At 36.0% G+C, this 26,108-nt stretch overlaps 1 protein-coding gene and 1 long non-coding RNA gene across 10 annotated transcripts in view; both read left to right on the top strand.

Annotated features, from left to right (window-relative positions):
* The window catches only part of Cals (calsyntenin 1), a 118,789-nt gene that overhangs the window by 26,903 nt on the left and 65,778 nt on the right, over window positions 1–26,108 (top strand). The gene's annotated exons all lie outside the window — the stretch shown is intronic.
* LOC149709862 (uncharacterized) lies at window positions 4,989–10,074 on the top strand. Of its 9 annotated transcripts, none has more exons than XR_016376257.1 (5): window positions 4,989–5,588; window positions 5,778–6,057; window positions 6,112–6,195; window positions 6,352–6,457; window positions 6,539–10,074. It is a non-coding gene; the product is annotated as an uncharacterized LOC149709862 (long non-coding RNA). The 9 variants fall into 9 exon arrangements; XR_016376258.1 differs by lacking the exon at window positions 4,989–5,588 and having other exon boundaries at window positions 5,595–6,057; window positions 6,539–8,517; window positions 8,601–10,074; XR_016376261.1 differs by lacking the exon at window positions 4,989–5,588 and having other exon boundaries at window positions 5,595–6,057; window positions 6,539–8,212; window positions 8,601–10,074.

Genomic DNA, 26,108 nt, shown 5'->3' on the forward strand with positions numbered 1-26,108 from the left:
CCCTCTCTCTCTTAAATTCGTGGAAGGGAAGGGGAAGTACGCTTCTTAATAGTCTTAATTACTTCCTTTTTTAATAATTAAAATCCCTCCGCCAAAGAAGTACGTCGCATTTTAGAAGAAAATCCTTCTTGGAGAGAGATGGGATTTAAAAAAAAAATGCGATTGAATTTTTCTTCTAGTTTCTTGTTGTAGCTTGGTTAGCAACGGCTTTAAGACCCAAACTATGTAGCTAGGATCGAACGCAAGTTTTGAGTTTAAGTATAAAACGAGGGGTGAATCACTGTATTAATGGGATTACATCTATTCAAAGGCAAATAAAAAATAATAGAAAGTGGTTCAACTTTCAAGGCAGTTGAGTGATTAGCCCCTCGGTGTGTAAGAAGGTAAAGAAGAAAAACTTAAATTCTTTTACTTCAAAAAATAAAAAAGGTCTCGAGCGGATTTGCGCGCTTTTCAATTTTAATGAAGGCTTCGTACTAATAAGGCAAGCTTGAAGATTAAAAAACAACTCAATCTTTTACACTCTGATTAAAAGGAAGCGTCTTAGCACCGTGGATCTTATAAACCCTAAGCATAGTTTTCATGCAAAACCGAGTGTAGTCTGCAATTCTCGCTTGTCGTTCTCGAACTAGCTCGAGCTGTATAGGAAGTGTTCTACTTATGGAAGGAACATACCTTATAAACTTATGGTTAAAGTTAAGAAACAGGGGTAAGGAATTTATCGATGAAACCAAGAAGTGATATCTAGTTTATTAGGGAGAAGATATAAATTCGCCACATTTCTAGCTTTATCTCCAGTCCAAACGTATAGTAGGTCCGGAGTTAATCCCCGCCGCCTCTAAATTACAACCAGCATCTCATTGGTTCTTCAAAACTCACGTCAGCGCGGCGACGCGAATGACGAAAATTTCAGTCATATTTTCCGACTGAGGAGAGGCGAAATAGCCCGGCGGTCTCCTTTTACGTCCCCTCCCACCTTGTATTTTGAAAGGGGGGACTGAGACTATGGCACGCCTATACTTGGGCATCTTATACCTTCTCCCTAATAAACTAGATATCACTTCTTGGTGAAACTGAACGTTAACCACCCACCTTGTTTCTCCATTTGAGAAACCTCGTTAAAAGGAATATAATACTAATAGTACCTTCTTCAAAGGATTCTCTAATGGTATATTTAAGTTAAGAGTAAACTGACTGGCAGGCAGTCAGTCAGTGTTTTAAGCTTCTTGTTTTAGACTCTCTTATCCTCTTAACACAGCAGCAGCAACTAAAATTTCACCGTGATAGGGGGAGGAATTAAAGCCTCCCCTTTCCTCATAGGCCAAGGCCTAACTCCTCCGCCACTACCACACTTTAACCTCTTTGGATTAATTAATTTCCAGCGCGCGAGCTTGTTCGACCGAGCGTGTTGTCAAATATTAACGCGCTTTTCTTTTGACTGCGTCCAACGGTGTAGTTAAGCCTTGGCAATATTTTTTTTTTTTTGTTTTAATATATTTTTTTTTTGGTTCTAATATATTTTGTTTTGGTTCAACGATGTAACATACCAGGGATGAGTAGAAAGGGAGTTATGGTTTGTAATAAATACCCATTGCAATCGTAAATCATAACTCACCCATAAAGGGGGGGGGATTTAGGGAAAACTTGGTTATCGCTTATCACGTGACGGCAATGTGTATCATGGAGTTCCCGCAAATTCTCACTAGTAACTGCCATCTCGTGACGTGAATATTGATAAGTTGACATAAATAAGAAGTCCGTTGGCTGTAATTGCGCAATCACCACGAATCCTGTTTGAAAATAGTACTTTTTGCGTTGCAGAGAGGGTGCTGAATAGTAACTCAATATACACACTGTAACCCACGTGACCTTATCCATGTAAAAAAAGGGTTAGTCAATCCTCAGTATCGGGACGTACAAGTGGGCTGATAAATTTCCTTCCGTCTCTGAATGTGCACTCTCATGATTCAAAAAGACTACAGCGCAGGCGCCATAAAGCCAGAGATGCAACGGCGGAGTTTTACCCCCGTTTCTTTCCCTCTTCGTTACATCGAAATGATCCATACTATAAGATTCGTCTCCTCTTCTATTTCTCCCTGATATTATGAAATTATTTTTTTCTTCTCTCCCATGTATGCTCTTCAGTCAGGGATTTAATTATGCTATGAATTAACGTTGTTAGAATTTTTTGCTCCCCCCTCTGTTTCTTGTTTCTCTTCCCCCCTCCCCACCACGTTTCTCCCACAAGGTAAAATTTTAATCACTTTAACGAAATTTAATTGTCTTTTTGAGGGGCGTGTCCTCCGGGAATTGAAAACTAATTTTGTGCGTGTTTCTTTTTTCTTCTTCTAAACAATGTTTAGACGAACGAAAAGCCTTCAAGCATAATACACCCCCATATACACGCAACCCCGCGAGGCCTAAATTAATGTCAAAACTAATTTGATTTATTTTAATTTGTGATTTATGGGTTGAATGCTTGGGTTTTTCAGGGTTATGGTAACGTATCGGGTTACTATAAATATTGCCTGTGGTCTCTTGTATACAGGGTGTTTCTGAACAGTCTGCTATAAATTAAGGTAAGGGGGATGTTCTTTGCAGGGCTCCCATCTGGTCTCTAAAATACCTAAAAGTCTCTACTTTTTGGGTAGGTCTCTAAACCACCCTAAAATCGCCATTTGGTCTCTAAACCACCCTATTTTCAAAAATTCCCGTTTTTAATATTCCATCTAAAATTTTTTGCAACAGTAAAACTATTCTCACTCCGATCCACAGGGAATTATTAAACGCTATAACCTTTACAAATGACCTTGGCAATATCTCGCCAATTTGAACTATGTGTTTCCGGTTTTTCTCATTGGCTGGTGGAACTGTGTTTAGAAAGTAAATTCGTCTTGGCTCGGAGAGGTTCATTTTGGTTTTTCAACTTTTTTTGTGATACTTCCGTACAAATAAAGATCTAATTTTGATTTTGAATTGGTCTCTATTTGGTTCCTATTTCCAAGAATTTGGTCCTTATTTTACCCTATTTTTACCGTGAAAGGTCTCTTTTATCACTATTATTTTAAGAAATTTCTGTGGGAGCCCTGTCTTTGGGAAAATCAATTTTGAGTCGAAAATGTAGGTGACTTCTATCTCCATTTTGTTTACCACAAGGGACACTGTTTCAAATCGAGTTATGATTGGAATGGGGTATTTTACGGATGACCCCTTAAATTTAATTAAGAAACTGATTAAGACAATGATTTCTAATTTAATTTAATTAAGGGTCATCCCTAAAACACTTCAATCAAATCATAGTTCGATTTGAAACAGTGTCCTTTGTTGCAAAATTGAGATAGAAGTTAATATTGATTTTCCAAAGAACATCCCCCTTAATTAATTTATGCCAGGCTTATCAGAAACACCCTGTACTTTTTATTTTTTATTAAAAACCCACCTTACTGTTGGACTACTATAGACTTAGGAGAGGTTTTTCATGGATCGACCCCTTTTTTTTACGATTATGAACATTGGGGATGACCACCAAAGGACACTAATTGGGAGTACCGTAAGCCTATCTGGATGATATGACCCCGGGTCACCCCCTAATCGCAATTTGCGGCTTATTTAACAGTCCATAAAGGGAACTGGTGTATATTCCTTTCAGAGTGCACCTCATAGAAGCAACCCTACCTCCTATACCTATATATTATTTAGTGATATTGCTTTTGCTCTTCTTACGTCATCCCCATTCGAGGATAGCACGCGGCGCGGTCTATATCGCTTACAGTAAGCCTCGGCCCTGCACCTTTCATGAATCCCTGCAATATTCCCAAGAAAATTGAAATAGACCACTTTGAGATGGACGAGTTTGAATAAGGGATGTTTCACCTGAATAATTTTCTTCTTTTATTTTAAAAGCGTACGTGTAATGTTTCATCTTTCCTTTAATGTTGTATTACATGGTTGGTGTCCACAAGTCAGTGAAAACCTGGAAAATTCATGTAAAATGGTTCATTTGTGAGGATATATTCATAGATAAATGATAAGAATTCATTCTTACACTCTATAGCAAATAAAGAACCGGGCACGAAGCTCGTGCGACTTGCCTCGTGATCACTGGCTCGTAAAAAACAGTCATAACCTTATATTGTTAACCCTACTTGGCACTGGTGTTTAAGGCTACTAAGAGCCTCGTATGACCCTTTTCTTACTGTAATGTAAGGTTGTCTCGCGGTATAGATAGGAGTCTAATGGCTATCCTCTAAACATCCCATCCTTTAATGCGTTTTTCTACTCCGCGCTTCTATTTTTCCCGCACTTTCTCTCTCGGTGCAAATTACCAAGTACAGGAGGAGACTATACTTTTCCTTATTACACGTGGGGATTATATCCATAATCATAACCTTTCGACCAATCATAATTCTTGGACAGAAATGAGAAAGTGCCTTATTGATATTTTTATTACAACTTTAATCGTCACTTATTATTTAATTAAGAGTAGGCCTACCAGCAAAATAAGAAATTAAAAGTGACATTGATATACAAGAAAAATATATAGATTCTTTTTTAGGCCTTCCTCGCAAGCCTAGATGGTTCAAATTAGGCGGGAAAATAATCATATCGCACGTGCTTTTTAATTTTGGCCCGAAAAAAAAAATTAAGGCACGTGCTTTTTAATTTTGGCGCGAATAATATTATCGCACGTGCGTTTCAATTTTGACGCGTAAAAAAATTAACGCACGTGCGTTTTAATTTTAGCGGGAAAAAATATTTATCGCACGTGCATTTCAATTTTGGCGCTAAAAATATTTATCGCACGTGCATTTCAATTTTGGTGCTAAAAAAATTAACGCACGTGCATTTCAATTTTGGCGCGAAAAAATATTATCGCACGTGCATTTCAATTTTGGCGCGAGACAAAAATTACCACGTGCTTCTTTATATTGTTCAAATAAAGTTTAACCCAAACAAGTATCTTCTGATATTTAAACTTAACAAAATTATTCTACAGGGCCGGTAGGCCCTTGTAGATATGACATGACACCCTTCCGTAATGTTAAACAAAAAGTCACACCTTTTAGGGTTAGCGTCCCATAGAAAAAGCATTAAAAAAAATTCGGTTTTTTAAGGAAATTGAGACAGGCCATACGGAAAAACTATAGCGAAGTTAGTTTTAGGAATGCTTCTAAATTAACAAGCATTTCTTAAATGAGAAACTTACGTGTTTCGATTTTTAATTAATGAATTCTAATTTTTGTAATTTAACTAATTAAGATAGTACGTCAAAAATTTACTTTTGGGTCAGAAGTCAGCCTAACCTCCTAGCGCGTTTAAACTTATTTCCCCATTTTCGTTCTCATTGATAACTAGAACGGCCTAGCTTTTTGCGTGCTAACAAGTTACGTTGATAAATTTCAAACGTTTGCTTTTATGTGGAAAATTCCTAATTTCATAACAGACGACAGTAAGGCAACTAAAATTAATTACTTTGGTATTTCATCCGAGCTTGAACATTTTTATTTGAATTTGCTAATTATCTATAACACCCTTAAGAACAAATACTTTGTTATCAGGTCGAATTTTCATCTAAAAAATTAATTCAGGTAAATAATTACAGTTAATAGAGGTTTTTATATCTTTTGAAGTAAGTTTTTCGACGTTCTTTACGGCCAAGGCTTAGGTTGTATTTTAGTTAGTCTATGAAATTATAGTCTTTATAGTGTCTGTCCTCTTCAAAGATTATTAAAAAGGCTTATTTCCAGCTCTCATTTGTTTTGGAATTCTTTATATAGTCTGCTCCGTTTTATGCTAGAAACATTTCCTAACCAGGCTAACCCCAGGTTTTTTTTTTACTGTATTTACCATGTGCGCTTCCAATTTGAAGTAAAAAATGGCATATTTATTCAAATTATTAAGGTGTTGAAATAAAGATAGTGCTTTTCACCCTTTGAAAAGATCGAGAACTTCAAAATACTACTGGAAATGACAAAAAGTTCAATGTGTTTTCCTTACGGCAGTTTTAAGAGTCGTCGTGTTTACGTTAGCGCAGTTAATTCAACATTCTCATTTGAGGTATACAAGGTTTCATTATTTGTTAATCTCACTAAAATGCTACTAATTGTGAAGGTGTGTGATATAATTCCTGAAACTCAACCAACGTAGAGGACCAGATCATTCATTAAAACAATTTCTATACTATTGAACCAGTCAGTATGTTATGTTACGTTAATCATTTTAAAAACCATTTGTTACCAACAGTGGATTTTGTTAATTCATAAATATAACAGTGGTGCTGGTTAATCCAGGAGGACAGCGTCGTTATGTAATTTAATTAGTCAAATAATTTCCATGTTTACATCTGCGCAGATTTTTCAAACGTAACCACGTCAGCAACGGAGGGTTATGTTGTTCACTATTTCCACAGTTCACATTGCCGTTTGTTTATTTGACTAAATTGCTATGAATTGTTTAGGTATTTAATTTAATTACTGGTATTCAAGTCAAAGTTGCCAAACTATAGAATGATCACATCATTCATTAACATATGTTATAGATGATCTTTATGTTACCGAAAATTTAGCACGGGGTGTGATAAAAATTGAACGCAATGTGTTGGCAAGAATGAAAAAACTCTTCTGAACTTTACTGTAAAGGTAATTTGAAACTCATTTTATAAGCTAAATCAACACTGCCAAACCTCAATCCTTCATAAATTTAAACTTAATTAAGTATAATTAGCGTGAATTTAAAGATGAAATGTACATATTTTGGATGAGAACTCGAGTAACTTAAGATTTAAACTGGACAAGCTGTTGGTATAGCCCCATGTTTTCTATTTCACACTTAAGTTAATTTAAATTATCTTTAAAGTCCATTTATAGGCGCGAAATTCGAAAGTGTAGGGTAAAATAAGATTCAAAAGCTCCACTAAAAATTGCAATTAACGTGAAGTATATATTGAAAGTCATTTTATAACCTAAATGTACACTGCCGAAACACAATCCTACGTTAATTGTCACTCAATAAAATATAATTAACGTGAAATTAAACCAAATATATTCATTTTTTGGATAAAAACTCAAATAACTTTTAATCTTATTTAAAACTACCCAAGCCATTGGGAAATCCCAAGGTTTTCTATTTCACACTTAAGTTAATTTAAACTATCTTGAAAGTACATTAATTGGCGCGAAATTCAAAAGTTTTGGGTAAAATAATGACTGGCAAAAATGTTAAACTTCACTAAACGTTCCAATTAGGGTAAAAAATGCCAATAAATTATACTTTTAAGCTTAATCCACTCTCCCGAACCGCGCTCAAATTAAGATTAAAACATCACAAGTTTTTCGCACAGCCACAGATGTTTCCTATTTCACTTTCAAATTAATTTAATTCATCATTAAAATACATCGAAAGGTCTTACATATTTTAGGGTAATTGCAATTAAGGTTAATATTTTATCGAAACTTGTATCCACACTAGATAAACCGTTAAATTAAACTTAATCAAGTATAATTAATGTGAAATCAACCCAAAACACGAATGTTTTTGGGAAATTCATGGATTCCTTATAATTAATCTAACAAATTATAATTAAAACTACACTTATCTTACACTCAGGCTCCATTTTCCTGTTTAATTCTTACACGTAAATAAATTGTCATTTAAAAGCATTTTTCCCATATTGAAAAGAGAGCCATTGAAAAGGAGCGAAACTTAAAAGTTTGGGCGGGATGTTACAGTATTTGTGCCTTTTTAACAAGAGTATTGTTACAATTTTAACACTACCAGACTTAGAAATAGCACACGTCCACTGGTCCAAAACCAGTTTATTAATTGCTTGGACCAGTTTTTTAATTGAAAAAATTAATAATTAAGTTTTTTGATGGGAATTGAGGCGGGACCAGTTTAAAAATTCAAGCTTTCTTCCAATTTCTACTCTTAACTTTTCTCTTTCAAACACAACAAACCGTATCACTCTAGAGTTTAGACCCAAATGAAGGGCTTTGCCAAGTGGTACCAGGTTTTGGTAGTGGTATTAAGTTAGATTTAAAACTATACGGCAGTCGGCAGTCTCGGTACGATTGGAATTTTGAAGTCTCGCAGAGTCAATTTAGTCAAACCTATCATTTATGGTCAAACTACCTTGAACTTTCTCGCAAGTGGGCTAGCGCATATATATATCAACAAAAAACTTTACAATGGGACCAGTAGAAAGAATATTATGGTAAGAGTCACTGGTCCTAAGGACCAGTTTATTTTTTATAGACGTTAGGGGTCACTAATCCTGAGGACCAGTTTATAAGACCACGTATTTCTAAGCCTTAACAATACAGACCTTGTATTTCTAATGGGACCGGCAATACCGCAACACTGAGCCGAAAAACCAGGATGGTAATTGGTTGGGCCTATCGGGAGAGGACATTGAAGCACCAAAAACATACCGCGGTGTCACGTGTCGAAAGTCAAAGCAACCTTCACCACTATAAACCCCATGACCCGCTCAATCTGGCAATCTTTGAAAACTTTGAGGTACTTCCGGTCCCTTTTGATATACAGGGTCTTCAGTGTAGCAGCTAAGTAGTAGAATTATAGTAGTTAGTTTCGTTTCCTAGCAAAATGCCAACCTATTCAAACCAGGGCAAATTGGACAAGATGTTTATTTTGGGTGAAGGTCGCAGTAACGTTCAACTAAAGGCAGTGCTTTATGCCGAACTGTTTCCACACCGACAACATCCGGTGCGAAGCACCTTTGCCGACATTGGCGAGCACCTTCGTGATTTCGGTAGTGCAAGATCGTGAATGTAGAAGAGACTGTATAGTCTGTAATGAGGATAGAGATTTTGACATCGTAGCACGTTTTGAAGCCAATTCATGCTAATAAGTAATAATAGAGCGGTGGAACAAGAAGTTGCACTATGCCTTTCTACTGTTTGTGCCAGTTTACAATGGCATCACTACCGGCATTATCATACCCCTTACATCATGCCTTAACGGACGAGGATTACCTAAGACGGCAATACCATTAGTCTTACCAGGCGTCATGAATTTACTGCTTGCAAATGTATTGCAAGACATGGACAGTCGTCTGCCTCAACCACAATGGTAGAAACGTCGAATATTTTCGTTGATGTGTTTACCAAACAGTTAAGAAGTTTTAATTTGAGGCCCACGTTCTAAGACCAATCGTAGGACTGTGCTTTAAAATATTTTGTTGTGTTCAGGCATATTCTCCAGTATTCTTTTTGTAACTTGTCACTAGCATATAATAATCATGAATTCCAGACATTTATTTACACGCTGTATAATTTAGTATGACATCAGCCGTTGGCAGTATTGGGGGTTGTACATAAAGGAAGGTGTTGGTCTGATCTCGACCACACTGTATATGTATAGAGTGTACGAAACAAATAAACATTTTTGTTCTATATTTTAAATATTGTAATTTTTGAACTTTATCTTAAATAAAGTACAAATTATATGCTTATCGAAATCTATGTTTCTTATATAAGTTAAATGTAATTAACGATACATAAGTTCTTCTTTCAACCCAAAATGTATGACGGTAGAGCTAACATAATTATTCAAAATTTAATTACATTAAGACTGAAGTGACAGATATTATAAAAAAACGTCTTGGTTTGGACCAAGGCCGAAAAAACAAACGATATGTGTGAGGTTTATCAATTGGCTGAAGTTTCAGATATTGCAATTTTTTTTAGTTATTTTTATCCATTTAATCCTTAAAAAATATTAAATTCAATCAACTGATTTTACTGTTAATCGATCTATTCCCTCTAAATTAATTGAAAAAATTACATATCTACGCTTTTTCAAGAACAATTACATTTTCCGAAAACATTTTATCATGAAATTAATTATTTTGAAGGGATTTCGTGTAAGCACCTTGACGGACATAGATTTAATTGTTGCTGGCTTGACAAATTTTCAAATTTGCACCCAAAAATAGTTCAAATCTGTAAGTTGCTAAGAAGACTGATGTTCAAAAAAACATGATAATTTAAATTTATTTTGTTCAGACTAGTTAATAAACTAAATAACTTATGTCGTCTATTTAAGACAAAGCAACATCGTTTATCCTGTGTGGTTTCATTTAGTAGGTAGCTATCTGTAACACTGGACAAATATGATATCGGTATATAACCAAAGGTAAGGGTAAAGATTGCATAAAAAGAAATACGTTTCAGTTCCAAAGGCTTGTTATATTCATCTCCATTCATTACCAGTTAAACGAAGAAGGTCACACTTAACTTAACCCCCCCCTTCCTCCATTTCCCCAATATATAAAATTTTACAATTTTAATTGTATCTGAGCCGACGCAATACACCCAGCAAATATTACCATATAGGTCGAAACCTTTTCACGTGACATTAGTGAACGGTACATGACTCTTCGGACTTGCCCGCCAACCTTAATAACCTAAAACTATAAAACGTTCGTGTACAAGAATGATTATTGTTGTGGCTTGACACTCGCTAACGCCTGAAGGACCGATCACTCAGTCCAATCGGTGTACATTTGTAAGAGAGTAGACCATTTTAGAAATTACATAAAGAGAATTAAAACACAGGTGTGATGCCGCCATTAAGGTCCTCTCTCTCGCCTAGAAGCACCGCTATAGGCAGTGAAAGTTGACTAGCCTCCTGCCTGCAGTCAACTTTGTTACCGTCTGGCGGTGACCCTTGGTGTGAGGGAGAATACCCAATGGTGGCCTCGCCACTGTGTGTTTTCCGAAATGGTATTTACGCGTGCTAAAATGATTATGCGTAATACGTTACCGGTGTACAAGTAACGCCAACTATGTAGAAAGGGGTGGTGACGTTTCAAATTCTAAAGTACGAAGAGGGAAATTGCAGTGCAACCTTTCCTTCATAGTCGCGACATTGGAAATGTAGCATTTCGTAGTACGAAATTAAATGTATGAATTCGTGCAACACCCTGCTTTGGAATCCACTTTTAAAAATTTACATTTTCCTTTCGAATTATGTCAAAGTTCGCTTGGTCTTTTTATACAGAGTATTTCAAATATTCATTATTGATCCCTCAGCACGTACTCCCTTCAAAATAATTAATTTCATGATAAAATGTTTTCGGAAAATGTAATTGTTCTTGAAAAAGCGTAGATATGTAATTTTTTCAATTAATTTAGAGGGAATAGATCGATTAACAGTAAAATCAGTTGATTGAATTTAATATTTTTTAAGGATTAAATGGATAAAAATAACTAAAAAAAATTGCAATATCTGAAACTTCAGCCAATTGATAAACCTCACACATATCGTTTGTTTTTTCGGCCTTGGTCCAAACCAAGACGTTTTTTTATAATAGTCTCTTATGACGCTAAACATTCTTTAGGGTAAATTTCTTCGCTATTGTATTTCCATATAGTATAGAATTCAGAAACATTCTTGAATATATTTAGATAGTCTGAGAAAAGCGTGCACTCTCTCTGCGGCAATATCTGTCGGTTTAGAGAGGCTTTAGCTACATTATTACATAAAATACGATATAAAAGCGGAGGAAATTGAGGATATAGTGAGAGGAGAAGAAGAAAAAGAAAATGTATTCGCAGCCCCAATAATGGAAGGCAAACTATATGAGAGAATAACCATAGAAAGAGAGAGAGATAGAGAAAGAGAATTTGGGTGTGTTTTCTCTTTTTTTATTCTTTTTACTGTAAGATGAAATCTTCTTCAGCTTCTTTTTTTTTGCGATGGTGTATGGCATTGCCAAAAACTTTTTCATCTCCGGTTTCGGTTTTCTCTTTCCATATTTTTTCCTCCTTTCTTTTTCTGATTCTCGCTTGTATTTCTCTTTCTATCGCTTCGAACTGAGTTCCTAGTTCTTCTGAAGAACAGAAAAAAGTTCTTATCTGTCTCTAGCACCGCACCAGCCCATATCCGACGACCCCCAAAGCTTCCACTATTCTTACGTATATACTCTTTGACTCGATTTCTTTTCTATAGTATGTAATAACATTGAAAATAGGCCTTGGACTCGAGTAGTCGACATTCAATCCGATTTATAACGCCTATGGCGTTTGGCACGCTCTCTCTTGAGTCATGACCAGGCTAGGAAATAAGACAGGTTTACAGGTCAAAAACCAGTTTATTAATAGCTTGGACCACTTTTTTTATTCAAAACGTGAGGGTCACTGGTCCCAATGACTAGTTTATTAATGCAAATCTATAGGAGAACAAGGGTGGGGACCAGTCTGGAGACCAGTTTATTATTTCGGAAACTAGGGGGTCACTGGTCCCAAGGACTAGTTTAAAAATTATGCTTATTTCCCAGCCTGGTCATGACTTGAAATCGAGCTTTCGGTAGGTTTTTAGTAAATACTAGATGCGAATACGATGCGATATATTGTAAGCTTAGGTTTTTCAAGACTTCTTTGAGGGTTACAGGTCATTTTCTGAGTGTTTTTTGTGGCTCAGAAATGTGTATCAAGAGATATTCTTTTTTTCAATATTAATTCGTCGTCTGCTACTAAACTGAATGTAAGTTAAAAGGCTTAGCAACAATACGCCTTTTTAGATTAGATTTTTAAGCATCGTCTGCTACTAAAATGAATTGAAATTAGGCTTAGCAACAATATGCCTTTTTAAATTAGATTTTTAAGCGTCGTCTGCTACTAAATTGAATTGAAATTAGGCTTAGCAACAATATGCCTTTTTAGATTAGATATTTAAGCGCCGTCTGCTACACGTTTACCACCATTAGGTAGTAAATTATCTCCTTGATTTAGCGTCGTCTGCTAAAATTAGGCTTAATACAAAACATCGTCCCAGCCTTAATCGATAATAATGTAGGCGTTTTCTACATTCTCTACCGTGTCTTACCTTAATTGACCATGAAGCTAAAAATATGGCGTCGTCTACTCGTGACCTTTATAATTGGACACCAAATAGTTCCCCAACCCAATTATACCAGCTAATTTGGTCCAAAAGACCAAAACTATATATATATGAAACAAAAATGAAAAAAATCGTATTTATTCCATTTGAAACCCATTAGAATCGTGCAAACCCAATTAAAACCAGACTAAGATAAGGGAAACCAATTTAAAATCGCCATTTTGAGCATATACTCGACTCTGGTTTTAGGCTTAACGATCTTGAATACCATGGACAATCTAACAATAATCGGGTTAATTTAGACTGGCCTATTTTTCCCCTCGCAGAGTGTATCGTGTATTCCAGACTAGAGATATTCAATTGTTAATGATTTTACCATGATAATTATCTATATATACTTCATAATACCGACGGACCACCAAAAATCTCATCAGATTCGGTGGTATACAATATTTATTACAATATTACATGTACACTCAAGGGGGTATATATGGCAGTTATTACAATTCCTTTCTCAATTGGGATTCTTGGCATAGTTTAGTTTCTATATAATCAGAAGCCTTTTATATCGTTTGTTTCCTTGAAGTTGTTAATTAATTAACCGAAGTTATCGTAAAAATGTATCTTATAAATACAGCCAAGAAGTGATATCTATAGTTTATTAGGGAGGAGGTATAAATTCGCCCCACATTTCCTTCCAGCTTTATCGCCAGTCCAAACGGATAGTAGGTCCGGAGTTAATCCCCGCCGCCTCTAAATTACAACCAGCATCTCATTGGTTCTTGAAAACTCACGTCAGCGCGACGCGAATGAGTACGAAAATTACAGTCATATTTTCCGACTGAGGAGAGGCGAAATATCCCGGCCTCCTTTTACGTCCCCCCTTGTATTTTGAAAGGGGGACTGCAGGGACTATGGCGCGCGAATACTTAGGCATCTTATACCTTCTCCCTAATAAACTAGGTATCACTTCTTGATGCAGGTAATTGGAATCATTGTTTGTGATAGCAGGCATTTTCTCAACTTATCTAGGCGGATTTTGTGGGAGGAGTTTTTACCTCTCGAATAAGCTGCATGTTGCACTTCGTGTTACTATAGCAACCAATGAAATCACAGAGAAACGTCCGAATTATACTCATAACACTTTGTGATTCCTTTTGGCTAGCATACTTTAAATTAATTTACTTTCGAAAATATTTCGATATAAATTCATTATGACTGACTCCCAGAGTGGAGCGTGTGCCTTCCTTCACCCTCCTTCTCTGCTCTTTATGCAAATGTCCTCAAAATTCGGACCGCTATTGTCCTTAGGCGTAATTCTCTGATTAAACCACACCGGGGCACCGCGACACACCACCGACCTAGTGTATATATACTGTCCCCCTTGGTTCTTTGATTTTTATCTTAATTAACTTACTCAGGTATGCTTCCTTCAATGCGTCGATTCCTTTAACCCTTTCTTATCTATTTCCTTATTATAAATGGTCTAAAATTAGGGTCCTTTAAATTAACCCATATTCCCCAATTTTAATTAATTACATTGCTAAGATTCAAAACGTGGCGTCACTGGCGTCTGATAATCCATGAATAATTATGAACAGGAGATGTTTAAAGATAGGTGTAAATTAGGACCCGTATATTTTGTGGTGTATGAAGGTCACTCTAATTTAATCTCATATAACTTAATAAGTAAATGAGATATATTTCTCTAAGCTCACTGCGTTTTGGTAGCAAAAAAAGGGTTATTTTTTTAATAAGCCCCTGAATGTTGTTTACTCCCCGAACGCCGATGTTAAGCGGGTGGAACCCTTTTACAGGGGCTGTATGTTTTTACATAAGAAGTTTTATCTCTTAAAAGTATTTTATTTATTTAAGATATTTTAAGACATCCATAAATTCTCTCCGTTTTTTTTTTAAAAATCCGTAAAAATTTCATGGTTTTTCCTTTTCTTTTTCAAACCATAGTCATTATTTGATCCTCTTTTTATTTATTTATTTTTAAGGCCTAGTTATTTTTTATAAATCCCTATTTTTCCCAAAATATCGCTCTTTTTTCCTTTTTTTTTGTTTTCTTGGGTAAACCTAAGCAACCGTCCGTGACTCGTTTAATAAAATGCGCCAAAGCAGCATATGTTTATACTCTGAGTGTCTCAATGAGTGAGTTCCAAAGCTACGGCGGTTTAATACACGTGTAGTATGAAAGAAAAGTAGTGCTCAAGTTGTGAACTCTGAACCGGAGAAGGCTCGGAGTGTTAGACAATACTAAGACAAGTGAATATTGCCAGTCATTTGTGATGCGTGCGATTCAACCGGCTATCTATCTACAACAGATACTGAAAAGGTTGTGGTATTCTGACTGATTCAGTAATCTATAGTTTACACGCATGGAGTATTCATACCATTTGCACAAGGTGACCAGACAACTTAGAGTGTAAAATAGGAGACGATTTTACACTCTAAGTCGCTTGGTCTCCTTGTGTTAATGGTAGGAATCCTTCATGCCTGTAAACTATGTATTGTCATTCAGTGTCCAAACCTGAATTAATGCAGGAGATGATTTAATAACAAATTACTGGCAACCCTGTCCTGAAGCGCTTGCGCTGTTAAAGTTAAGAAACAAGGGGAGGAAATAAATTTCTCTAGCCCCTTTAGTGTATCATGCGCACTATCTATACTCCATGCTTTTTTGGAAAGGGGTTCCTTGTATTTTTCCCCCCAATTTCTCTGCTCTCTCTTTTTCAGGCCCTCTTTGCTTCAGGAGGCTTTTTTAGGGGGAGAGCGATGACTGTTGAAAAGACTAATAGTGTCGATTTCTAGTTTGCGATGATCGATAATGTAAGATGATGAGCTACTTCCATTTTCCCCCCAACAAAAACCCCCATCATGGATTTCCCGCACCTCCCATTAGGTTATTGTCTTCTTCTTTTGCTGTTACTGAGCCCCTATGAGTCAGCCATGTGCTTATTCTTCTCTTCTCCTTTTTTATTTACATCAATTTTACCCCTAGATATCTGTTATTATTTTTATTGGATTCGACACGCGCCATAAAATCCGGAGCGCGCGTGGTCAAGGTATAGAAAAAACACTTTAGTATAATATTAAAGCAAGAAGTGATATCTAGTTTATTAGGGAGAAGGTTTAAGATGCCTAAGTATTCGCGCCGTGCCATAGTCCAAGTCCCCCTTTCAAAATACAAGGGGGGACGTAAAAGGAGACCGGGCTATTTCGCCTCTCCTCAGTCGGAAAATATGACTGTAATTTTCGTTATTCGCGTCGCGCTGACGTGCACGAGTTTTAAGAACCAGTTAGATGCTGGTTGTAATTTAGAGGCGGGGATTAACTCCGGACCTACTATACGTTTGGACTGGAGATAAAGCTGGAAATGTGGTGCGAATTTATACCTCTCGCTAATAAACTAGATATCACTTCTTGATCAGTTTAAATCCAGTATTGAGATAATTGAATTGAGTCAGGTTATCGATTTTTTACCCCCCCCCCCTTCGTGGGAGCTAGATTTTTTGTCTCTTATCAAAAGTTTCATTTAAGTTGTCACCAACTACTTCCGTAAGATATTACTCAATTCCTTATTAATTAAACGTAACCCTCCTGATGCGTACTGCTCCCAATTCCGAAATAGAACCTTTTTATTGGATACTTCCCAGCGGGGACGATGACCGTTGCTATACCGTCCCTTCTTTCCCCCCCCGGGATAGACCAGTACAACGAGCACTTTGATTTGTATAGAAGCGTTATTTCCGAACGCCTTTGACAGTGCTAGCAATTTAGAATTAGTATCTTTACTAGGAAAGCTAGGTTATAAGCTAGCATGAGCGTCGAATCGAAATACCGCATCTGTCTGATCCTCTGATCAGACAGTCTAGTTTAATTATAATTAATCTAGGTTTCAAATTGTTGATTTATAAGTAGCCAATCAGAATCAGATAGTTAATGAGCATGTATATTTATGTATATTTATGCTTCTTCATTAAATTGGACACGGGCTCTATATATATTAATTAATTTGAGTATTGATTGATTCTATATACGTTTTAAATATTAACAGTATTGCTAAGCCTGAAGTTTTGGAAAATGTTAGGTTTAGGGCGTTGATCTCATTAGGGAACTTAACGCTGTATAATCCTTAATTAACGAAGTCCTACGTTATACCACGAGTGTTACAGCGGACAGCCTTAACTCCTGTACCTTTAGGGTAGTGAACGGATTAGATTTACACGTGACACTAATCACACGTGACTTTATTCTATCATCTTTTAAAGAACGTGGAGTTTCCTAATTCAAAAATAAAAAACAAAGGCTTAACTATATAGTATTTATGTATTCACGAAGCACGTGCAATTGTTTGCTCATAAAAGCGCGTGAAACTGCAGAAATATTCATATTTAGGCTTAATTAATTTTTAAAAGATCAGCAACCAGCAGCTTTTGTACTAAAATCTTATTATCTCGGGCCTTGGTTGATTTAGGTCCAAGTAAATTGTGCCTTTGGACAGAGGACAGTTTCATTATTCACACCTTGAAAGCATTTCCTGTTAGGGTTTAAATTTCCGGTCCGAAATTTGTCTATACATCTAAAGAAATGTCACATTGAGAAAGCCATAAAGTTTCCAGAGGGTAACCTTGTGTTTTGCTGTAGTAAATGTAAATCCCGAACTTGTCGACTCTTTCGATAGAGTACAATGCATAGGATGTATAATTCCTAGTAGCTATATGTATTCCTGATATAACAATAAATATAATACCCAGAAGGCAGCCTTAGATTAAGGTTTTCTAAAATCGTTAGCTGTAAATTCTCAGTGAGCAATATCTTTGAAATAAATATAGAGAGGGGAATTCGGTATCTCATTCCAGCCATATGACATTTTCCTTAATTTAGTCAGACGACCGTGTACAGTATACAGTTGTTGTCGAAAATAGAGTTTTGTTGTCTGTATCCTAAACACCCCTATCCTTATGTCGCCTTGTAATGCGTGTGAAACTGAATTGTATATCCCGACCATGTAAGAAAGCCGAATATAAGGGTTTTATAGGTTTGGTGCATGGAGGCTGTACAAGTTTGGGTTGTGATTTTTGGGTGTCAAGCGACTTTGGTATGGTATTAATTCTTCCTTGTTGGGTGGGTGGATGGATAAGTAGTCCGAAGTCAGCTGAGCGAGGAAAAGAGTAAGAGAGAGAGAGAGAGAGTAAAGGAAGGAAGGGAAATGGTGAAATCCTATTTGCAATTCGTATTATAAAAGAGACTCGAATACTAGTTGAGGGGTCGGAAATAAACGCTGGAATTTTGTGGTTAAATTGAATTTTTAAAGATATTGAGAGGTTTTAATGAGGATTTTAAAGGTAATTTTAAAGCTAATTTTCGAAGAGGTTTTGAGAATTTTTAGGGGGATTTTCGAAGAGATTTTGAACTTTTTAGGATTTTTAAGAAGGGTCTTTTTGAAGATATTTTGGGGTTTTAGGGCTTTTAGGGGAATTTTTTGAAGACGATATAGGAGTTTGAGGATTATAAGGAGATTTATCGCTAGGAATTTAGGATTATGAGGACTTTTCTGAAGGATTCTGGGAGGTGTTTTGAGAAGTTTGTAGAGAACCTATGAGGAGATTTTGCGAGTTTGAAGATGTCTAAGCAGTAATTTTAAAGATAATTTTAGTGTTTTGAGGATGTCGAGGTTACGAATAACTTTGCCCATAAAGCTTGAAATTAAAAGCGTATTGAACTCCGGAGAAATTTTACTAACTTAGAAATGGGATTATCTTTAAAGAGACGAAGTATCCTTGTCCTCCTTTTGGTCTTTTAGTATTTGATTCGGAATAGGGGGGGGGGAGAAGAGGGGGCGATATATGGAGATGGAAAGCGTCCGGATATTCATTCCAAACAACTTTTGAGAGAAATACAATTCTGCAGCAGCATTATGAAGGAAAGGAAGGAGCTAAAGGCAAGATGCCGGTGGTGGAATGAATTTTCCATGAAAGTGGATATTGCTTTTCTATTTTTGGGATTCAGAAGGACTTTTAACAGTCAAAGCTAAGCCCACTCTGCCGGAAAGTGAAACTAGAATGAACCCGGTTGTTTAGCGGGGGGGGGGGTTACTGGGGGGACTCTGGAAAGAGAATGACAATATAGTACAACATGTATCATTACGTCGGTTGACAGAAATCTTAACTATATTCTTTCAAATTTATCTTCACGCACTGTGTTGTTGTCTGTTAGTTTATAAACGGTTCAGGCGATAGTGTGGTTCAGTTCAGTTCGTTTACTGAAGTTTATTTTAACAATGTTGGTTAAAATATTTTTTGTTGTTGGAATGATAATTTTGACCTATAACCTTTCGTAATATTGAGCTGTAATAAACTTTTACCAACGATATAGAATGAAATGTGACTTTTGGGGGTCGATTTGCTGCCATATTTTAAAATGGCGACCCAGAGAGTAATCAAAATATCCCGACTGGTGATAATTGAATTGTTTTGTCTTTGTAATTTTCTACTCTATCTGATTATAGTAGCTCCACCCCTTTCTGTCTTTACGTCACTGTACGCGGCGGATGTCGTTTGATCTTGGGGAGATATCCGTTATTTAAGCTTTCTCCTTCTACTTCTTTTTCATCCATTGTGTCTCCTCTTCTCTTCGTCGTCTTTCCCACTTAGTAATTCGTCTTAGTCTCTTTTATATTTTTTTTTGGCAGAATTCAATCCCTTCTTTAGTTCCCCTCAATGCACTAGCCCACCCATCGTCTTGAAGATTTCTTTGTTTCTGGGTATGGTGGGGTTAGTTTTCGTTCCCGCCAGTTTTTTGTTTGTCTCTTTCTGCTTGCTAGGCCTAGCTGCTTCGAGGGGTCCGACATTTACACGAAATCCCGTAAGCTTCTCACAAAATAGTGAAATCTTTGAAGAAATCACGAAATCAAAGAGGAAATTCCGAAATATTTGAAGAAATCACGAAATGAAAGAGGAATTAATTCCGAAATCTTTGGCGAAATCACGAAATCCCATACGCTTTTTTCATGAGAATGTCGGACCCCTCGGGCTGCTTCGTTTACTTTTTAAGTACAATTCTTTCTGGGCTATTTTTAAGAGTATATTTTCTTTTTGTTTTCGTGATGTGAAGTGTCGTATTGCGCGAAGCATTTTATTTTGACATTGACTTGATTCGATTCTTATTGGATTTTTGCTTCCCCCCCCTTCCCCCTCTTGTCTCCCCCCTCTTCGTTTTCGCAACCTTTCAACCTTCAAAGCAAAAACATATAGCGCCGGGATAGATTATATAGAAGAGAATGTTGTTCGAAATTATTGGGAAAACTCGGTCTCGTAATAATGTGTTATTGGTTGGTGGCAGGCTCCACTTATTGAATTCTAATTCATAACAAAAGTCGGTTTTTCAATATTTTTTTATGCTGGACAGAATAATTCTGTTTTTGTTGTGAAAATTTGTTTTGGTTTTATATATTTCTAAACTTCTGTGTATTTTAATTATTGGATGTCTTTTAAACTGAATATAAACTTGAATGATAGCTTTGTCGATACCGAGAAAAGGGAGGATATTAAGATTTATTCAGTTTCTAGTATGTCAAGGTCATTCAAAATTTAATTTCTGAATTTTATAATATCGTTTTAATTAAAATTAGTCTTGCGTTAAGGGTTACGTAAATAATTAGAATCTGTAATGTTTTTCTGTTTTGCTATATCAAGGTCGCTTCAAATATAAAAGGACACTGTTTAAAAATTGGGGTCAGGGGTCATTCAGGTTGGACAATTTATTACACCCTCTATGCCAGCCAGAGTTTTGACATACCATAAAGTTGGTAAATAAAATCCTTTTAATAGTCTCTAGAGGTTTAAATGCTACATTTTACCTTACAAATTATACGAAGAAAGAATTACCTAAATTTCTTGCTGGAACTTGCAACCAAAACCAGGCCTTGGAATAGAAACAAAGCAATTTTGTTGTTAAGAAACGAGGAATCCCTGCTCTTCGAAATAATGGAGGTGGGGGTATTTCTGCCTCTAATTGGCCTATTTAGTACCAACTTTACCGCTTTCAGCGTTAATCGTTTTAATGCCTGGAATTTCCTCGAAAATCGTTTTAATTCGAATTCTAAAACCGTTGCCCAATTACCCTTTATAGTTGTAGAGAAAAAGAAACATTTTACTTTCATTTTATCAAAGGAGTACTTAAAAGTATTTAATTTTATAGCTGGGCAGACTGGTCCAGTCTATTTTTTGAAATAGGCTGTGCTTGTTGGTGTCAGGGAAATAACCACCCAAGAAGGTGACCTACCCGCCCCTGTGGTGTTTGCTTCTCTTCTGAGTGGAATTAATGGAATGGTCTATTTTAGGTCTATTTTTATAAGTAAATAATAAAACATCGTTTTACCGACATAACCGCTTTAAACTGCTTAAAATAAGTATCACTTTAAAGAGCGCCTTAGCACAACCAGCTCTTCCGTTTATGCGGGAACTAAAGGAGGTCGATTGCTCTCTCTCCTCGTTCCTTTAACGTAAGACTGTTGCCATAGCAACCGGGTGCTGGTGTAGGAGAAGGTGGTCCATGGGATGTTGGCGGTTGGTGGCAGGGCTCAAAATGAAATCGGCCAAAAGCTGGCGACGTCAAAAAGAATTTCACTCTCGGTTGTTTATTGTTATTTCAAAAAGTCCTGCAACGTTTACGTTTGTAACGTTAACCCCTTCTCTTTCTCCTTCCACCATCTCTCCTCTCCTGCATCTCCTTTCCCTTCTCCAAGTTTTATTCGTTTTTCGCCTCTAGAGAGAGAATTCGTCCCACGATTCTAGAGAAATAATTTAGCTTTGGTTTGGGATGGGATGAGATGGACCCAAGCATCGAGTTTTAGTTTCGCAAAGAGAGAAAATGTCAAATTTCTTATCGTGGAATTTTAGTCGCGCTCTGTCCTTTGTTTCTTTCTATATTTATATATATGAGTTTCTCTTACTTAGTTGAAAATATACGAAAGACTACAATGGAACCGTTCTTCCTTAAGCCTTGGTTTATTTATTTCGTCTGGTTTTGTTTTGAAGAACTTTAAATTAAGTCTCTTTAAAATGTTCTTTATTTAAATGAAACAGGACTTCCTTTTTATCCTTTTTTAAGTATTTTTGGCTTCAGCGCGTTTTTATTTACCGTAATATACAGTTTTAAATTAAAAATAGATCTAATTACGTTTAATTATTTTATTAATTAAATGTCAAGATCTTACACTTACACTTTCTAGTTTCTTGATTTAATTTAATTAAAACAAAGCGGGCAGAAAATGTAACTTTGCTAATTGAAATATATACATAATTTTCAGGCTAGGAGGATCCACCCCTTTTACACAAGGAGATCAGTCTACTTGGAGGACAAAATAGTCTGCTCTATTTTCCAGTTCTCCAAGTAGCCTCTACTCCTGGTGTAAATAGTATGAATCCTCCTAGCCTTAAAAAACTATGTAGAAATGTCTTTAGTTGATACGGTGTTGAAGACTATATACTTCTACACTGGAGTCATGCACCAAGAACCCCATAAAGACCCGAGAACGTATGAACAACCAACAAGACAGCTATTTCAAATATCCTTGCATGCGCTCGTACCTTAATTTGCACTTTTTTGCCAATATGGCGTCGATGCATCAGTGAAAATTAAAACGGCAATTTGATATCATGGTGAATTTCAGCCTCAGGCCCCTATTCCATCTCTGTAAACGTTCCTAGAACTTAAATGGGAGCCGGAAAAATCTTATGGATTGGTTTTATTCCTCTTCATCACATCGCATCACACAGAGTAAGCGTCGATCCATAAAATACGTGAAGGTCATTCTTAAGTCTTCCAAATACATCCATCCATCCCTGGGAGGGAGGGTTTCGTTCCTCTCTATATATATAAATTCGTCATCCCTAATATCATTATTGGCAAATACGTGCAGACGGAAAACGGTCAATATAAAGCAACCCATATTTTTCAATCCCAGATACTCTGAACCGAGTCAAAAAAACCCAATTCAGTTTGCAATAGACCCTTGCCCCTTAGCCTTAGTCTTCACCGTATGTAACGCCATAGACTATACCATTAATTCCAGTCTAAGAGAAGCATAAACACTACAGGGGCGGGGAGGTCACCTTCTTGGGTGGTTACTTCCCCTGGCGCCAAGAAGCACCGTCCGCTAGAGGTAGCGCGAGTAGGATAGCATCCCGTCTGGTGTTGCCTCATGGTAGGCACCCAGCCTGATTGTTGGTTTCTCTGTAAGGAATTAATGTATTGGTCTATTTATTAAGATCCTTACCTTGTTTCTCTTCTTCAGCCTTTATTTACTAGGAAACCAAAGTTTCCAGAAGGCCACCATGTCCCTTTTCACTCTCCATTAATCACACTTGGCCAAACTCCTCCATCCGCTAAAGGTTTTTGTATGGTATTACTTGTTTTGTTCTATATTATCCTGAGTTTTCTTAACCTGTTAAGCCTTGGCCCTGTTTAATACCAGAAGTTGATACGGGTCAGAGAAAATTATAGACAACGGTATTATAAAACTGGGCCAAAAATGATGAAGGGGTTTTATTTTTAACAAGGTCAGGAAATTTGATTTTATAGTTGGGAATTATTTTTGGGTTTAAATAAATTTCAACGTTTAACTAATAAAATAAATATAAATTAAATTTTGGCCTTAAAACATCAGGGAAAGTTGTAGGAAAAATTCGGGGAATATGAGCTGTGGCAACACCGAAGAGATGTGTCCTGAATTCAATTGTTTTAGAAACTGTGTCCTTCTGACTGACAATAGGGATAAGTGCAATTGAATTCCACTATCTCTTTTAGGGGTTATTTTTATACTTTGAGTGTGGCAGAACTGTCTGGATATTTTTAACTCATCCGGCTTCTTCGCAATTTCATCTCCATCCATGTCTCGAGATGGATCGGATCCTTGACCTTTTCTTATCTATCGAAGCAACGGACATTATTAAATTCTCCGTTGAAGCCAGACACAATAAATATATATACTTATGAATTTTAAGAGTTGTCGTCGTCGTCTTCTTGTGTCTTGCGAAATTCAATTTTCGATTTGAAATGATATGTTCAAAAGTTATTGCTTCAGACCTTGTATACAGGGTGTTTCTCTGATAAGTCGGATGATTTTTCTTTGGGAAAACAATTTTGAGTCTAAAATGTAGGTAACTTCTATCTCCATTTTGTTTATCACAAGGGACACTGCTTCAAATCGAGTTAAGATTGGAATGGAGTATTTTACTGATGACCCCTTAAATTTAATTAAGAAACTGATTAAATCATCGATTTCTAATTTAATTAACAGGGGTCAACCGTAAAACACAAATCAAATGTTCATAACTCGATTTGAAACAGTGTCCCTTAATTATTGTGGTAAACAAAATGGAGATAGAAGTTACCTACATTTTCGACGAATAAAAATTGGTTTCCCAAAGAAATATCCCCCGTAATTTATGGAATCAAACTTATCAAAAACACCCTGTATAGTGAGTGAGTGAATGTAGTTCCGGAGTCAGTTCAAGTTATATAGTGCGCGAAGTTTCTGGAAATAAATGGTAGAAAGACAAGACGACTGATTTCAAAATTTATAAACCAACAGAGGAGTTCCACTCGCTGCTGTGGATTTTTTTATATTAGATTTGGGACAGATACGATTTTTGATATATGATTTCTCAACTTTTTTCTTTTGGTTAAAAATTGAGATTTCTTTTATAAAGGGGCTTGCCGAACCCTTTGATGTATTTTTCTGTTTTTTTAAATCCACGTGTTTTGAAACTTATTTTTTTCTTTTTACATCTTTAAAGTATAATTAATAAAAACTGTCTTTATAGACTAGGGGAGGACTTGCAAAAGATTAATTAAAGATAAAATTAAGTCGTCTGAAGACACAGATATAAATTTTTTTTTTTTCAGTTTTTAAATAAATTTATAATATAGATGCGTTTCCCAATTAAAAGAAATAAATTGATTCCTGGAGGAAAGGTTAATTAATTAGTTAATTACCCCTTCCTGATGTCAATATTGCAAACTCCATCCTGAATAATTTAATTTCCTATTTCCTCGCAGTTAATATAATTTCCTGAAATCGTGAACGACATGAAAACTTCAGAGAAAGGAAAAATAAAATTTAAATAAATAATCAATTAAAAAAAAAAGAAGATATATTAGCATTTGAACGAAGTGATTTATTAAAAACTTTGCAAAGGAACTTTTGAAAATTGAGATTCCGTAGAGAGACTCAGAGAAGTCGAAGTCGAAGTCTTTCAATTTGGTCCCCAAAATTAAATTAACTTGGACGTAGTAATATAAAGAAATAAATTCGAGACAGTTTTATTATTTATTTTTTATTTTTTTTTTTTTTTACTCTTTTAACTTGGAACTCCTTTATTCTTACTCCTTTTTCTTCCTCCAGACTGGATCTACTTTCTTCCTTCTTCTCTTTATTTCTAGTTTGAGGGATAAATCACCCAAATCGTAATTCTTTTTCGTTTGCTGCTGTTCAGAAATCTTAGTGTGTCCAACTCCATCCTGAAGTCTACACGTTTTCGCACCCACAATCCTCTAGTTCTCTCTCCCTCTCATCTCTAAATTCCTAGTAACGTGTCAGTTGGAGGAGGAACTCAGCGCCCAGCCTCTTAGAGTCCTTTCTGCTCTTCATCTTCTTTGAGATGAATGAATATCCAATCGGAGAATTCTATAATATAATATAAATAAATATACCCTCAACGTTAAAATTATACTTTTTTTGAAACAATGCATGGTAGGCCGGTTTTAAACGCGTTGCAAATTCCGGGTGCGGTTCAAATATATATGTATATAAAAAAGTGCTTTCTTCGTTCAGATTTCTTCTCCGCTTTTCTTTCGGACGGTTTCTATTCTCTCTTAATTAGTTTTTCTCTTTCTTGCGTTTTTTTTTCGTTTTTTTTTGTTCCCGATAGACCTTTCCGACTTAATTCTAGAGCTATTTCTCTGCGTCTACTTCACGTCTAGTTAGAAGTCTGTTAATAGAAGTAAAACGTGATTTTATTAGATTTAGAAATACCCTTAATACGTTATCAGAGTTTATATTCAAACCCTGGAAATGTCAGGGAAATAAATTGTTGACTAAAAATTCAGGGACAACTTGCGGAAATTTATAATTTTTGAGAAAATTGCACTTGGAAATATATGGGGAAAAAACCTGGAAATATCAGGGAAATCAGTTAATTCTAAAAGTTGATATTACTTCAAGTAATGCG

This window comes from Phalangium opilio, unplaced genomic scaffold (assembly GCF_054372755.1).
Source record: "Phalangium opilio isolate 3A_F unplaced genomic scaffold, DU_Popi_V2 ptg000011l_1, whole genome shotgun sequence".
In the NCBI taxonomy this organism is placed as follows: domain Eukaryota; kingdom Metazoa; phylum Arthropoda; class Arachnida; order Opiliones; family Phalangiidae; genus Phalangium; species Phalangium opilio.